Source organism: Equus quagga, chromosome 2 (genome assembly GCF_021613505.1).
Source record: "Equus quagga isolate Etosha38 chromosome 2, UCLA_HA_Equagga_1.0, whole genome shotgun sequence".
NCBI classification, from domain to species: Eukaryota; Metazoa; Chordata; class Mammalia; order Perissodactyla; family Equidae; genus Equus; species Equus quagga.
In genome coordinates this window covers 23,245,902-23,261,910 of record NC_060268.1, presented here as the reverse complement: position 1 = coordinate 23,261,910, position 16,009 = coordinate 23,245,902, and the positions used below count along the sequence as shown (strand labels likewise).

General features: G+C 47.6%; 1 pseudogene; it reads right to left on the bottom strand.

The window, feature by feature from the left end:
- Positions 1–3,808: 3,808 nt before the first annotated feature.
- LOC124234978 (granzyme H-like) lies at positions 3,809–13,681 on the bottom strand (annotated as a pseudogene).
- Positions 13,682–16,009: the final 2,328 nt, after the last annotated feature.

Genomic DNA, 16,009 nt, shown 5'->3' with positions numbered 1-16,009 from the left:
ATTGGTGGCTCAGAGTTCACCTGTGTGGCTTTTGGGCATGGACCTACACACTGCTCCTCAAGTCACACTGTGGCAACATCCCACATGTAAGGACTAGAAGGACCTACAACTAGGACATATCACTATGTACTGGGACTTAGGGGAGAAAAGAAAAAGAGGAAAATTGCCAACAGATGTTAGCTCGGGGCCCAACTTCCTTAGCAAAGAGGATACTTAAAAAAAAAAATAATAGTGCCTGGCTCTGGTCTGACCTGAAACATGCTAGCCAAGAGCCCAGTCCTCCATCAACTTCTTGGTAGTTTCAGACCACGGCAGAATCCTGGGTGTGCAGCTGCCACATGGAAATGGGGCAGGGGGTGGAGACGGGGTGTTAAGGAGAGTAGTAGAATGGTAAGAAGAGGACAGAAGGGAGCCTTAGAGGAGAGTTGAGGACAAATGTGCTCGAGTTCAGTGTGTGCTCCCTGCAGACTGGAAATCTACTTTAGCTCCAGGTGAGGTTGCTAAGCATGAGCTTGTCACGGTTTTACAGCTTCCCAGTCTAGTCCGTAGTGACTTTAATGCACAGTCTGCACCTGGAGAAAGAGTGGGAGGAATTGTGTCCTTTTGCACTAGAGGTCAATGTGCAAAACACTAATTCCAGAGCTCTGCTGCTGAGGTTTCCTTAAGAGAGGAGAGTGCAGAGCAATGCAAGGTGGTGGGGTTGGCCTCTGGGATGGTCAGGAAGGAATTGTCTCCTGGAGGTGAGCACCATGATGTCTGGAAAGCTTTTCAGCAGAGCAGCTGGAGGCAGAGAGCTACCTGGGAAGTGCTGACAGGCAGAGAAAGACATGGGAGTGGAACATGTCTGCCCTGGGTGTTTCCTGGGACTGAGTCCTGAGGCTGGGTGGTGCTCTGGGGCTCTAAGTAATTGTTGCAGAGAGGAAGGGCTGAATGGGGGACTCTGTGACTGCTCTCTCCCCCACATCGAGGATTCTTTCCATTTTGCCAGGACAAACATTTAATGAAGAGATTTTTCTCCTCCCGAGCATGCTAGTAAAGGAGAATTCCTCTGGGTAGATGATAGCAAATACAGAGAGTGCCTGGGTATTCTCAAAGAGGTATTGTTGATTAAAATTTTGTTGATACATGGCTTACATTGAATGTTAGGCTAATGAATTTCTGATAAGCAAAACCCATAAAATAATGTTCACATTTACAGGAGAATTTCTGTGTATAGTCACTCGGATTTGACAAAATATGTCCAAAGTGATTATTCCACATAAGATCACGGAAACTGCAAAAGTGCAGATGGTAAATGTCACACTGCAAAGACTAACTTATACATTTTTTTTGAATTATTTTATGAATAATTGAAATAGTTTTGAAGTCATCATGGTGTATAACATTGTGTAATTTCAGATGTACATTATTATTGATCAGTTTCTGTAAGAATAATTCACATTTTGATGGAGCTAGAAAAATCTGCCAGCTCATTCTATATACTTACCTTAAGAAAGTTTTTAAAGCATGATTTTAAATTAAGTGACTTACGTAATCTTTTCTTTGAATATGGGCTAATCTTTAGGCTAAAAGTCATTTTATTTTGGTGAGCATTTTGTGTGGAGTTTTGTGTATCTTCAGAGCATCAAAACAAGAAGCAGACCCTCCTCACATTGACAATGAGAGCATTGGTCCACAGTACAGTGGGGATGGTGTGGTGAAGGATTTAGGAGAAGGACTCTGGCTGTGATGGACACGTGGGTTGCTTCCATCTCTTGGCCATTATGAATAGTGCTGCTGTGAACATGGTAGGTTGTTAACTATTTGTAAGCAAACAAATCTTTTTCTTTTCTTTCCTTCTAGTGTTGTATTTTTTTTTTTTTCATTTAGATGTCTGATACATGTGAGAGCTATTTTAGATTATGGTGTGAAGAGTGGATCCAACTTTCTCGTTTTCCCCAAATAACTACCTAGTTGTACATCACCATCTACCAGACGTTTATTGTTTCCCAGTGATTTGGGATGCCTCCTGTACCATAAATTAAATTAGGCCTTGTGTGGCATTTCAATTCTGCCATTTGTTCTGCCTGTCCCACACGCACCAATGGCACACAGTTTAAGAGCAAGCAGTCATCCCTCAGTATCCAAGGGTGATGGGTTCCAGGATGCCTGTGGATATCAAAATCTGCAGCTGTTCAATTCCTTGTACAAAATGACAAATTATTTGAATATAACCTATGTGCATCCTCCCTTCCATATATTTCAAATTATCTCGAGATTACTTACAATACCTAATACAATGCAAATGCTATAGATGTTAATACTGTAGTTATTGTTTAGGGAATAATGACAAAAAAAATCTGTACGTGTTCAATAGGATGCTACCATCATAGGCTTTTTGATCCCCATTGGTTGAATCCGCGGTCAATATGGAATTTGGATTGTACTTGAATAACTATTAGGGGGGTCTCTGGTAAGGGGTGGAGTGCGGAGCCTTGCCCTAGGGAGAGAGATGTCCTTCTAGCCCTTCCTAAGACCATGGAGGGAGGGGAGATGGGGGAATGGATGGTTTTGAGGAGGGAAGAAGCCCATACTGATCTCCAAGACATTGACTGGGCTTGATTTGTCCTGAGGAAGAGATTCCATAATCTTGGATTTGTTCAGACTCAGTCCTGGCATATATTTGTTGTGTACTGAATCATGTTGACTAAGCAAATGAGAAATTGGATATTTCCTCTCTAGATGTGGTCATTTGTTTAGGCTCTGGCAACCCCCTGGAGCTGGCCTCTGTCCCATAGAAGAGTGAGTCACCAGGGGGGATCTCAGTCTCACCACTCTGTATGAAACATCTCATTGTTCTCGTTATCTAGAGCAGGAAGCTACAAACCCTGGTGAAGACTGCTGGAGGAGTCCCCATCCTATTGCCATAGGAGACGATGGCCTGGGCCTCGTGGTGGCACACCAGGGGGCCTTCGATGTCCCCCTATGAATGATGAGAGGAAGGGACATGAAGTCAGGCCTCCCCACTCCTGCTTCCCTAAATCACAGCCCTCAGAGAAGATATGGACAGCTGGGCTCCTTGAGTGTGGGATGTGTGAGATAGAAGTGTGGTGAGGTGCAGAAGTAAAGCTTCCAGATATTTCCATCACTGGGCTTTGGTTCTGACTGTGGTTACCATCTGTAGCTCAAGCCAAGTCAGGGTACGTTTCCCCTCCTCAGGACAAGGCTGCACATGTGTATCTTTGTATCCGGTGCTCCTCAAATCCCCTAGAGATCAGACTCCTCAGAAAAGGCCCCCATATCACTCAGATCTGGGCCCCGCACTGAGGCTGTGGGGATGTAGTCTGTTTGGACTGGTCAGTACCAGCCGGGCCCGTCTGCTTTGGGCCATGTTGGCTGATGCCTGGGGCCTTACCAGGAAGGTGGGACTTCCTCTTCCCCTGATTCCCCATACAAATCTGCATTGGGCAGGTATAGAAATTGAAGCAACTGCTGCACTCTTTATCCCTCTGCCCTCTCAGTCATTCATCCCGGAGCATGTCTGTTCTACAATACAGGCCAACCAGGCCCCAGCCCACCATGGTGCACTTGGTCCCAGGACTTGACCTGACCTGAGTCAGAGGCAGAGCGCTGTCCTCAGACTCGGTTCAGTCTGGTTCTATTCTCCAGCTGGTAGGAAGAGTGAAGTCCCTCAGGGACTCCTGGGCAGAGCTTGCCTCTTGCCCTCACCATTATCTGCAACTCTGTGCCTGCCTCATCCTCCTTGGCCCCAAGACAGGATGGAGCCTCCATGCTGGGAGAAAGCCAGCTGGGCTGGGGAAACAGAGCATCAGGTAGATAGTGCCTGCAGTAACACGATGTCATTCAGGCTGTTCTGCTGATCATATTCGGGGTGGCGGATGCTCTGAGCACAGATATGGACTGCTGGGTGCTTTCCTGATGCTCTGGGCCCCCGGATGACATTTACAAAGCTGTGAAGGAAAGGTGGCCTAGAGGTAGGTGTGAGCAGCCGCAGCTTGGTCCACCAGCGCTGTAGGGGAGGAGGATGGTGAGACAGTCGCTGAGGGAATTGAGGGGATGGGAGGGCTCTGGGGCTGAGCTGTCTGTGCCTTCAGCTCCTCAAAGCCCTGAGCTGGGGATGGTGGGGTACACAGGGACCTTGAGTTTTACTTCACCCAAAATATATTGATAGAGAGCTTCAATTCATATTTTGGGCCCCAGTGGAGCCTTCATTTTCCCCCCTTACTCTTCTTGATCGTGTCCTTCTTTTCTCCTCATTAACACTGGCCTGTTTCTGCCCCCAGACCTACTTGGTCTCTTTCTCACCCCTTCATTGCTACCACCCTGGTTTTCATGGTCCCCTTATGAACTCTTCATGGCCCATGTGACTGGTCACCCAGGAGGCTCCTTGGTTCCTCCTGTTCCCCAGCAGAGAGCTGCCATCAGCACAGTCTTCTTATACCGGGAACACCCTTCAGCTGCCAGGACTTTCTCTGAAGTATGTTCTTGGCTCCTTTAGTTAAAAAAATTAGCTGTTCTCTCATTTCTTTCTTGAAGTTGTCCATGGAGAATGGAACGTATGTGAGTAGATATGGATATGAAATTTTTTTTCCATTTTAGTAAAAATTGTAATATTAGATCAAACATGAGTGTGAAACCTTTCACCACATCCAAAGCTGGTTACGTGTACTTTGGACTGTTTTATTACATTTCTGTCAGTTACATCTTTTTCTCTTCTCTGATGCTGGGACATTAAAGTCGCATGTTCCCACCTCCTCCTTGGGCCCCTAGGCTGTCAACCGTGCAAATCTTCTGTGCAGGCTGCTGCTGGGTCACTTCCCTTTCATCCCTCTGGTGCTGCTGTGGTCAGAAACCAATCTCGTGGCTCTTGGCTTTGTAGGAGAGCAGTGTACTACTGAGCCATTCCAGACATCCTCAGGGCTGCCTTAATGTCACTCTCAGAAGGACGTTTTGGAAGCTCCTTGGGAAGGTTCTACTGATGAGCCTGTGATGTTTCATGGAGTGTCAGTGCTGGGAGAAGGCTGTGCCCGTGCCAGTGTCTTCCCACCACATGTGTCTTCGGGGAGCAAGAAACCTTCTTTCCAAGAAGTGGCCTGTGCTGTTGTCCTTGTAGGAAGGAGCAGGTGACATAAAACCTTCGGTGACGTCTGCATTCAGTCTTCCCCTCAGAGTAGTCAGTGAGAAAGAGGGACCCAGACCCTGGATGTGACAGAGAACAGTTTAAATGAACTTCAAGACCCTCAGTGTTTCTTGGCTGAAAAGTGTACTTCTGAGACTGAGCTTCTGACCCTGGGGCCCTTGGTAAACGTAGAAAGATGTGGAGGTGGACATGTTCCCTAAGACCCTCTGCCACAAATCATCAGAAAGTCCGATTATCCAAGATAAGAGAGTGGTAATAGAGTTGTGATATATTCATGGGATGGAATGCTGCCCAGCTGTTAAAAAGCATCATGTTAAAAAGCATCATGCTTACTGGCATGCAGCAGTTTGTGTCATTCAGTTTTATGTTGAAAAAGTAGATTGTCGAATGCTGTATACAATTTTAACTAGTTTTTTTAATGTGAAAGACAAGAACCAGAACGACCATTTTGCGTGACTTTAATTTCCACCTTTATATTATGCAATTTTTCTCTATAATAGAAATATATTAGTTTTATAAGCAGAAAAAGAAAATGTAGGGCTCATGATCCCTATAAACAGCAAACACTATTATGCACGGTGGTCCAGATGAGCTAGCAGTTTAGTGAAACAATTTCCTTTTCTTTCAGGGGACACAGGTGAACCCCATTGTGCCGCTTCACTTGCGCTTGGATGTGGCTGTGTGACTGTCGCCACAAATGGGATGTGAGTGGAAATGCTGTGGGCACCTTCCAGACCAGGCCCCTAACACAGTCCTGTGCTGACCGTGTAGACTCCTCCCTTTCCAGGGTTTGAGGCAGGTGAATACGAGGAGCACGGATGCCACATTTAGGGGACCGATCCTGGTCTCTGATCATGGAGTGACCACATAATTACTGCCAAACAAGGACACTTGAGAGTAAGAGGGGCACCACTCACCACGAAACTCCTTTTGGACTGTGTGTGAGCAAGAATTAGACTTCTATTGTGTTAGTCACTGAAATGCTAGAGTTTGTCAGAATAATTAAAGTTAACTAACACATGGACCATCTTACTGAAGCCTACCTTTTTCTGAATTGTAATATTCATAAAAATAAAATTATTTTAATCATCACACCTTTCAAAATTGTGAATAAATTAAAACATAGAAAGAAGAAAAATGTCAGCTCTAATCTCACAGCCCAACTGACCACTGTTAAGAGATGTTTTTCCATGTAGGTGTTTTTCTATGTGTATTTTTCTATAGGCGTGATCACAATATATTTAGTTTTTCTTCCTATAATTTAAATTATTCAACATAAACTTAACCTCATTTTATTAAAAATCTATTATTGAATATCATTTTATGATCTTATTCGTATTTAATAAATACACTTTAAAGTTATCTAAATAATACAGAAAACTTATGAAAATGAATATGTAGGAGGAATAAAAGCCAAAAGGAAAATATGCTTATAAGCAAAGATATTATTGTAGTCTATACTGACCTTTAACTAATGTTGACTTCAACAGACCAGATGAACATTCTTCCATGTGACAGAATGTAATTCTATCTCAAAACATTGAAGTTTCCATAGTGGTCTGAAACTTTTCCAAAACTAATCCTCAGATTGGTGCTGAACATTGGCACTATTTAGATGATTTGACATTTGTAACAAATCTATAAGGAATAACCTTATCCACTTTTCTCAGTGTGGTTGATCACTAGGTGAAAGACACTATTTGTCCTGTTTTTTTTTTTTTAAGGACCTTCGTGTACAAGGTGTGAAAAAGCCATTTTCTCAATGTCCATACTGAGTGTAAACATCATTGGTTTTGTAAATCCTTCCCAATTAGATAAGCACAAAATTATTAATATTTTAATTTGCATGATTCTTTAGTGAGCTTTTAGTTTTTTCCAAATGTTTATTAGTCTTTTTATCACTTGCCTATTAATGTTCTTAGTCAAGTTTCTTAGACCGACAGATAACGTGGATGTTAAGAGCTGTAGAAAAAATAATGAGCATGTACCATATGTTACCATTTTCCTCCTTGGAAATTAATACTGATTCTAATTTAGGGTCTATTATTGAATAATAGTGTGATGATCATCTTTATGAATAGCACACAAATACGTACACACACACATGCTTTTAGATCTCATGTAGGAATAATAAAAATCACTAGATTGAGATAGAGAAATACATGTAAAATAATGTGGAAGCCATTTTAAGGAAACAGGTGCCATCAGGAGCAGCCCAGTCTTCCTGATGCTACGGGCATTAGAAGGTCATCATTTTCCTTCATCATGTGTGCCATTCAATATCAAGTGTTCCTGTCAGGTGTGAGGGGAAACTGACCCACTAGGCACTGTCCTTTGAGGACACACATGCACGTCCCTGGTGGCGTATTTCCCTGGTTACTCTCTCGCTGGCACTGGCTTGAAACCTGGGACTCCATGGAGCTCCTCATGGCTGACTTTCCGGGGTTTCTAATTCTGTAGTGTGATGGTTTCTTCTAAGAGTGTCCATTTCTATTGCTGTGATCCAAGTTGTCCCCTGGCTCGTGTACCTTTTACTATTCACTTGCTTGTCTCCGCATGTGCATTCAGCTCTTCCCTCCCCTGTGCTTCTGCCGGTGCTGTGAGCCCCAGGGGAGGCTTGGCAGATGATCATGGGGACAGTCTTGAACGACAAACAAGCTTTCTTTTGCTTTTCATCTTGGTTTTCAATGTTCTAGACTTTGCTTTTCATATCTGTGTGATTTATTTGTTATTCTTTTTAATGATGGTGCTTCTGTTTTTGATGTTGGTCCCAATTGATTCAGTGTTCATCCAGCTATCATGAATTTGCTGTGTTCTGTCACATCCGCTTCACTGGTGGTGCTGTTTGAAGGATACCGGATCCTAAAATAAGGTTGTCTGGGTCATAATTGGTGCCAAAAATAATCAATGGCCAATCAGTAGATAAGAAAGTTGCAGTGATATTTATTGAGCCAATTTGCTGCAGACTAGCCTGGAAGTGCTGTCTCCCCCAAGGAAGAAAGCTCTCCTGAGAAGCATGGTCACCTCATGGCTGTAGACCATTTCACAACAAAGAACAGACAGGAAGCACGACAGGAATATAATTTTTTCCAGGTCACAAGGATCTGTTTTGCTGCAGTTTAGCACGTATGTAGCAGGTCAACTTGACCTTGGTCCTCTGGGAAGAAGAACTTACCTTGAAAGAAGTGCTGGTATTGGCGTCAGAGAAAGGCAGACATTCATCCCTGTCTTTAAAGAGTGCATTCTTTGCTTTGGGAAAATGTTTGAGCAGATGTACAGTGTGTGTTTGGTGGGTCAGAAGTGAGGCTGCTCTGGGAAAAACAAGTTTTAGGTTGAATCATTGTTGAACCAGAATGACTTCCCCATACACCTCAAGATGTGAAAGATTCTTGTTATTATTTCCATCACAATGAAAGGGCTTGCACTCAAAATGTGGCACTTTGTGGGTTTCTGGATTGAGGCTCATGCCTTCCACATGTAAATGAGCAAAAGTACGGATGCCCCAGGTCCCTCCTCCCTCCCTCGCCTCCAGACATGGACTCCACTGAGCACACACTGGGAACCTCAGGACCTGTGGTTCTCGAAGTCTCTTCATTTTCACACTGCCCTTTTGGAATCAAACAAGATCACCCATGGGAAACTCTAATGTGCAACTGAGATAGAATACAGAGAATTTAATTATTTTCAAGGCAAGATGTCTTGAGGATTCCAAACACTGATCCATTGGCCAAACTGGCTGGCCTGGGGAAAGGGGAGTCACCAGGGGAGTTTAGAGGAAATTTCCCCTCACTGTAAGTTTCCCAGTATCAGGGACAGAGCCTGTTATGGGCCTGGCACAAAAACTCAGGTTGTCAGCAGGAGGAGCCAGGACAGTCTGCCAGGGCCTGAGGCTTTTGGAGTGACTCCACAGGCCATGATGGCAGAAGGCCCGGGGATGCTGGGCTGCATAGAGGACCTGAACTGTCTCTGCTCAGATGGGAAGTGGGGACCGGGTCTCTGATAGGCATCAGGTGGGCTGGTGGTTGTGTTATGACAAGGGCAAGTTATAGAGGAGAATTCACAAGGGGCTTTGGGAACTCTGTTAAGGAGATGAGAGAGAGGCTGGCGCAAAACAGGGTGGGCTGGAGGGAAAGGAGCTGGTGGGCAGGGCAGTCAGATGGAAAACAGGGGCTGGTGTGGGATGGTCAGCCAGGAGGAAGGTAGAATGAGCTCAGTGCTTGGCAAGTTGTGGGGCAGGAAATGGGACCAGAGTGAGGCTAGGGGCCATCTAGGGAGCATTTGAGTGTGTAAAGCTGCAGGTGGTCCTGGCTGTGGGAGAAGCTGCCCCCACAGCAGAGAGAGGTCCTGGTGTAACCGAAAGTTCGGTCCCTGAACCTGATGCCAATCCAAATAACGAGAAGAGAGACTTGAGTGGAAGAGGAAAGGTTTTTACTATGCCAGGCACAGGGAGCAAAGTGAGGGCTCATGCCTCGAAAATTGCTAGCTTCCCGATGAGGAATGGGTAGGGATTTTCATTTGGGGTTTTGGGAAGGGGAGGGGGACCCTGTAGCTTGTGCAGCTTGGTGCTTTTCCACCAGCCTGCTTTTGGCATTGAGAGGCAGGGGGGATGGTGAGATAGGAGAATGGCAGGTGGGCGTCCTTCGCTGTTGTCCTGTCTTCCTGTTTGAGGCGGGTTCGAGCCCCGGGAGTTAGGAGTTGAGGTCTGGGAAGCCTCCGCTCCTTGATATTCTTGAGACAGCAGCTTTCCTGGCAAACTTCAAGGACACATAATTGGCTAAATTTTAGTGTGCCTCCAACTTTAGGCCACCTGGGCTTTTAACAATTTGTAACTCCCATTTAGTCCTAAAGCTCAAGGAGCCCAAGTTTAAAGAAACAGGTATTTACATATGAGTGGAGCTAGAGAAGCAGGAAAGGGGGTGGTGGGTTTGTTTTAACCCCATATACTCTGGGTTCAATGTGGGGGAACTGATATCAGGGCTGATGTTAAGAGCCTGTAACACTGGAAATAGGAAGCTCAGTGCCCGCGGCCTGGGCCCTGGCCTCCCGGGTCCTTGGAGTTACTCCCCTTTCACTGCCCTGCTCCTTTTCCTGCTGAATTGTTGGGGTGGTGATGGTGATTGGATTAGAGAAGGAAGGAATTTTCTATGTCCCAAGGAGGAATATATTTTGGGGAAGAAGTTTGTCCTTTTATAATGGGAACCCTTCAGATTCAGCCTTTGCACAGGGCTAAGCACCACAGAGGTGTAACTGAGAAACTATTCAGCATGAGGTTTAGGGGGAAGTAGGGATGGAAAAGAAAGGAGGAAGGCCAGCCCACAACTGACAGCAGAGGGCTGCCTGGAGCATGCTGTTGCGTGTTGAAAGTGTTTCAGTGAGTCAGTGAGACTTCAGTCACACTCGCTAGAGATCCATCTGTTATGGCCCTGTAGTCCCACTGCCCGCCCCATGGGAGTCCTGCCTCTGCCCCAGGAAAGATGGTCAGGCACACAGGAAGGTCAGCATCACACCTGCTATGAGCAGCACTTCATTGTTCTCTTTATCCAGGGCAGGTAGGGTGACGCCTCCATGGAGACTCCTGGAGGCGTGTCGCTCTCTGGTCCATAGGAGGAAATGCCCTGGACCACATTTTCACAGACGAAGGGGCCCCCAGAGACCCCTGGAAGCAGAGAGAGGAAAGACTGAGCTTGCATCCTCATGGCCTTGCCCTTCTCACCACCCCTAGGGTCAGTAGAGTCTTAGGGGGCCACGTGTGAAATCAGAGCAGGGCGGGCCTTGTCACCTCCCTCATCCCAGGGCTCCAGCCTGGCTCTGCCTGTTACATGAAGCTCCACCCAAGCCAAGGCTTTCTCTCCAATCCTCAGGGAAATTTTGGTGAAAACTCTGCTGTGGGATGACTGGTCCTTCCTCAGCCTGCACCCCTGATCTACTCCAGGGAAAAAACTAAAGTCAGGATTCATGGACCCAGGCAGCCCACCTCTCAGGCTGAGGCATGAAGATATGACCCCTCTCACCCCCGAGAGCACTCCATTTCCTCTCTCCCAGGGCCTGTCTAGGTCGATGCTGGAAACATTACCTCAGAGTCGGTCTTCGTCTTCTTTGGGTCTCCTACACGAGTCTGCCTGGCCCCGCTTTAATAGTCAGGGAAGCAGGAATCACACACCTCATCCTTCTGCACGGTCAGCATCACTTCCTGCAGAGTGCTTGCTAAAATGCCCATTGAGTCCTGCCCCCCAGCCGGCCAGGCTGCACACCTGTCCAGGCCTCACCTGGGCTGTGCCCTTGGGCAGGCTGAGGGGCCCTACAGCTGCAGTCAGCTTGGCCTTTCTCTTCAGCTGATAGGAAGAGGTAAGGAAGTCCAGCTCAGCCACTGGCCTCCTGGGCCTGGACACCGCAATGGGGCTGCACTGACTTCCCCCTCCCCTGAGCCACTCGGACTAGTTAGGTGGCCAGGATGGGAAGGAAGGAAGGGACAGGTCCCAGTGGGAGGGGAAACAATCTGGACCCAGGACAGCAAGAGCAGTAGGGAGGTTCCCTTACCTTTAGTAACATGATGCCATTGGAGAAGTTCTTAGGATTATAGTGTGGGTGGAGGATGGCTTCTGTCACAGGGAGGACCTTCTGGGTCCTCTCCTGCTCGCGGATATTGTAGGCCCCCAGGGTCACATGGATTGAACTGCCAGAAAATAGAGTGGGGACGCGAGGGGCATGGAGTCACAGAAGATCCAGGCCTAGAGCCCTGAAGGGCGGGTGACAACCAGGGCAGGGCAGGACTGCAGCAAGGGAAGACCGAGACAACACGAGCTCTGGGTGCTGAGTGACTGTCCCCTGTGCTTCTCAACAACACTGAGGGAAGGACACTGGAAGCTTGTCTTGCCCTCTGGCAACACTGTGAAAATACTCTGAGTTTGCCTTTTGATCTAAGGCATGCTTTCATCCTCCACAGCTGCTTTAGTTGACCAGTGTGGTCTCTCTTCTCAACTGAGCCACTTGCACTCACCTCTGATCCTCTGACCCCGAAGCTTCCCTGTCCTGTTTCTCACTTTCCATGGCCCAGTCATGCCCTCAGATGGCTCCTCTCATGAGCTCTCATGGGGTTGAGTTACCAGGAGCCAGAGGAGCTCTCCCGGGCTGCAGCCACTGGGCAGAAGACAGGGGTCCCTGTAGGGGTCTCAGGAGGCGTCTGTTGTCTGCGGCCCCTCACCTTCCCCGGCAGTGAGCAGCCATCAAAACAAACTCCTTTCTCACGAGGGCACCACCGCACCTGCCTTCATTCTCCTCCTCCACAACGTGAAGCAAAGCCATATAGGAGCGAGAATGGGGCCTGGCCTCGTGCCCTCCGATGATGTCCTCTGAAAGAGAAGACTGGACGATGTGCTTTTTGGGAGTGGCTGTGGTCAGGAGGGAAGGCTTCTGAAGGTGGTGATTGAGGGTGGGGTCTACAGTGCCCTGCAGACACAGGGGAGAGTCCTCCCAGATTCTCCTTGCCGCAGAATAACCTTTTCTGAATGTCAAGCCTCAGAATGCCCTGTGAGAAAAGGGAGGACAGTGCTTGTTGTCCCCATCCTACTTCCGACCTTGCATAGAGGAGATAAGAGCTGTCTTCACGATGGTAGAGCCCAGGGGATTGTGGACAGGGCTCCCCTGATGCCCTCTGTCTCAGTGAGTCTCCTGACCCCTCTGAGCCTCTGCTAATATCCCACCTGGTGCCCATATCTCATAATCTGTCCGTGAGCTTATGCAGTTTGATTTTATAAAATGCTCGTGTCCTACAGTCTAACCCATCCTAGGATCTCGGTGAACATTGTTTGCCTGCGTGAATGAATGGCCTTCTCTTAGCTTTAAACTGAGGTTTGGTGGGCTTTGTGCTAGTAGGATTGAAGGCCAATGGCATGGGGGGAGGAACTTTGTGGAACAGCCGAGGGCTTGGGAAGGCAAGGGGAAGTGTGGCTGTAAATGGCTGCCCAGGGCTGTGACAGAAGTAAGGCACCAGGGGATCCCTGCATGCAGTCTTCCACCCCCTTCTGAGATCTACTGCACCCTGGACTCCCATCCTGGGCAGAGATGAGGGGGTGAGGGCACCGAGAAATGAAACCAGTTCTTGAGCTCGTCCAGGGACAGGTCCCACCACTGCAGTCGGTTAGTCTGAGCTGCCCTTTCCTGAGTTGAAGGGAGGGATTTTAATTACTTGCCTTTTGTAGCATCGCATCCTCTGCTGAATGCCTTGCTATGAAGAATCCACTTTCCAGGTGACAAGAGAGAGGCTCACACACTAAATATTTCAGTGAACACGCTCCCTTCTGGGCATCCTTGTTAAGTGTCCATGTAGCATTGGGCTTGTTAGTCTCTGCTTGGGATGGGAGCAGGGGTCTAGAAAGTTCTTGGGCTGAAATTGAGGAAAATCCCTGAATGTACTGGGCAGGAGGATCAGGTGTACAAAGGGTTGTGTGAGATGGGCTGGAGCCTCTGGAATGGGGATGGTCACTCACCTGTCCCAGCCTTGAGGGGCAGAAGAAAGGCCAAGCAGAGCAGGAGTCGCTGCATCTTCCCTGAAGTTCTGCTCAGGTCAGAGCTGTTGGTGTTTCTTCCTTCAAGACACACGGTCCCCGAGTGGAAGGCAGGGGTATGGCTCAGGGCCTCGCAGACCTCCCAGGCCTGTGCTTCTGGTTTTCCTGTGTTATTGGGGAAAGTGATTTGTAAAAGTTCTCAGTCTTGTGTTAGGTGACAGTAGCACTGTCACCAAACACACTTGCACTCCCAGTGATGAGTCACAAGGTGAAAGCAAGAAGAAAGAACAAGAAAGTGAAGCCTGTGCTACAGCCAGCAGAGGAGCTGGACCCCAGAAGCCCCTCAGTGACTGAATCTAGAATGTCTCCATTTCTAAGCCATTGACTCTTTTTCCATCCTGAAGAAGTCATGAATAATTATTTAGCAAGCTAGCTCCAGGGAGATGGGCAAGATGGCTCCTGCCCTTGAGAAGACAGCAGTCGGCTGGAGTAGACTGAAAATCAATGGTTAGTGTACAGGCTGGTAAGGTCTGTGGTGGGGCCTCCACTTGGTGGTGGGAGATAGAGACTGGACCTGCCTTAGGAGCATGTAGAGCTGGACACACCCAAACATCCCAAATGGTAACCCCACTTCTTCTCTGACCACCATTGCAGCCTCGTATTTTTGGAATATTTAGAATTCACTCTTTACATCCTTACATTCTGTGACCAAGAGAGCTTCTCTTATCTCACAATTTTGAACAAAAGTCCTGGACTTGATATTCATTGGACCAAAGCAGACCATCAGCAGGTCCATTGGAGTTGAGTGGCCTGATTGGTTCATTCTTGGGTCGTTTAGCACCCCTAGGCCTGAGGTGGGGACTGCTCCACCCAAATTGTGGTGCCTGTTTTTTGGGGAGAGGGTTCTCCTAAAGGAAGGCTGGTTACTAAAGGAAGGCAGGTGATGGGGAATTGGATGCTGATCATCCTAATAATTACTATCCACTAAGTGTTCTCTGCCCAGGGTCCAGTGAACCATGGCTATCATGTCCATGGGCCCAAGAGTCATAAACATTTGCAAACACTCTCACCAGTGTGATGACAGATGACAGAGTAGTGGAAAGGAAGGCATTAGGAGTTCTAAACAGCCCCATCCCAGTTCTGTTAAAGCAACAGCAACTTATCGAGACACAGCAAAAGAGGGGGAGGCAACCTGCTTAAGCATTAATGATGATGACCTCTGGGTGGTGGCATTATTGGGAATTCTAATGTTTTTATTGCTATGTCTGCCTTTTCCTGTCTTTCTATGATGAACATGTATTGCTTTTCTACCCAGTAAACATTTTCCCGTAGTTGAAGCACATGCATCAATGGCAACCATTCAGCAGACCAATTCTTTCCAGTTTGGCCTTCTCCAAGCTGGATGTTTTAAAAATGAGGTTACTTTTCTGAATCCATTCTTATATAGAAGATTTAGAGATTGTTGAAAAATAGAAGAAAAATTTACCCAGTAGGCTATAGGCTATTTTGATGAATAAAGGAGGAATCAACGATTTCCATTCTAGAGACGGAACTTTATGAAGTCCCTGGCAGCCTCCCCTCCACCCTACTCTGCCCAGGGCAGTTCTGGCCTCGACCCCAGGGAAGAAGAATCATGTCCCATCCAATCCAGTCCAGATCAATCCTGGGGGCACCTGAGTCTGGGCCCTGTGACCTGAAGTATTGTTCTTTTTATGGAGGACAGATAGCTTGAGATGCTGATGAAGACAAATGGAGATTTCCCATTGTTTTTTCCAAAGGAGATTACACCCTGGGCCACATTGTTATACATGAGGGGCCCCTGGCGTCCCCCTGTGCACAGAGAAGGGAGAAGTCTCAGTCAGAGCCCTCTGGCTCCCCTTCTCAGCATCGTTTTCTCCCTGCTGCTCTCCTGCCCCTCTCTCAGGGCCCAGCTGTTCAGATGTGTAGTAGCTGATTGATTACCATTCACCTGGGCTCTGAGTGTCAGGGGGGTAGGTAGATCCTCTGTGACCTACTCACCCCATGAGCCTGTGTCCTGGCTGTGTCCTCTCTCATGCTCAACCCAGTCCCAGGCCCTGCTCTTCTTGTACCATGGACACAGGTGAAGAGATTGGCTGGAGGGAGATGCCTGGGCTGCATATGCTGGGAACAGCATGCTTCCACCTAAGACTGGACTCAGGTCAACCATTGGTTGTTAGGTGGGAGAAGACATGGCTGTGTCACCCCAGCATCACTGTGTCCCTGGGGCAAGGGTTGGAAGATCCTTGTCTCCTTACACTTGCACCGGTGTTCTTGTGCTTAGGGTTCCCCACACACTGCTGGATGGACTAGTTGTAGTTTTTGAACAAGTCCTTGCACTTCTGCT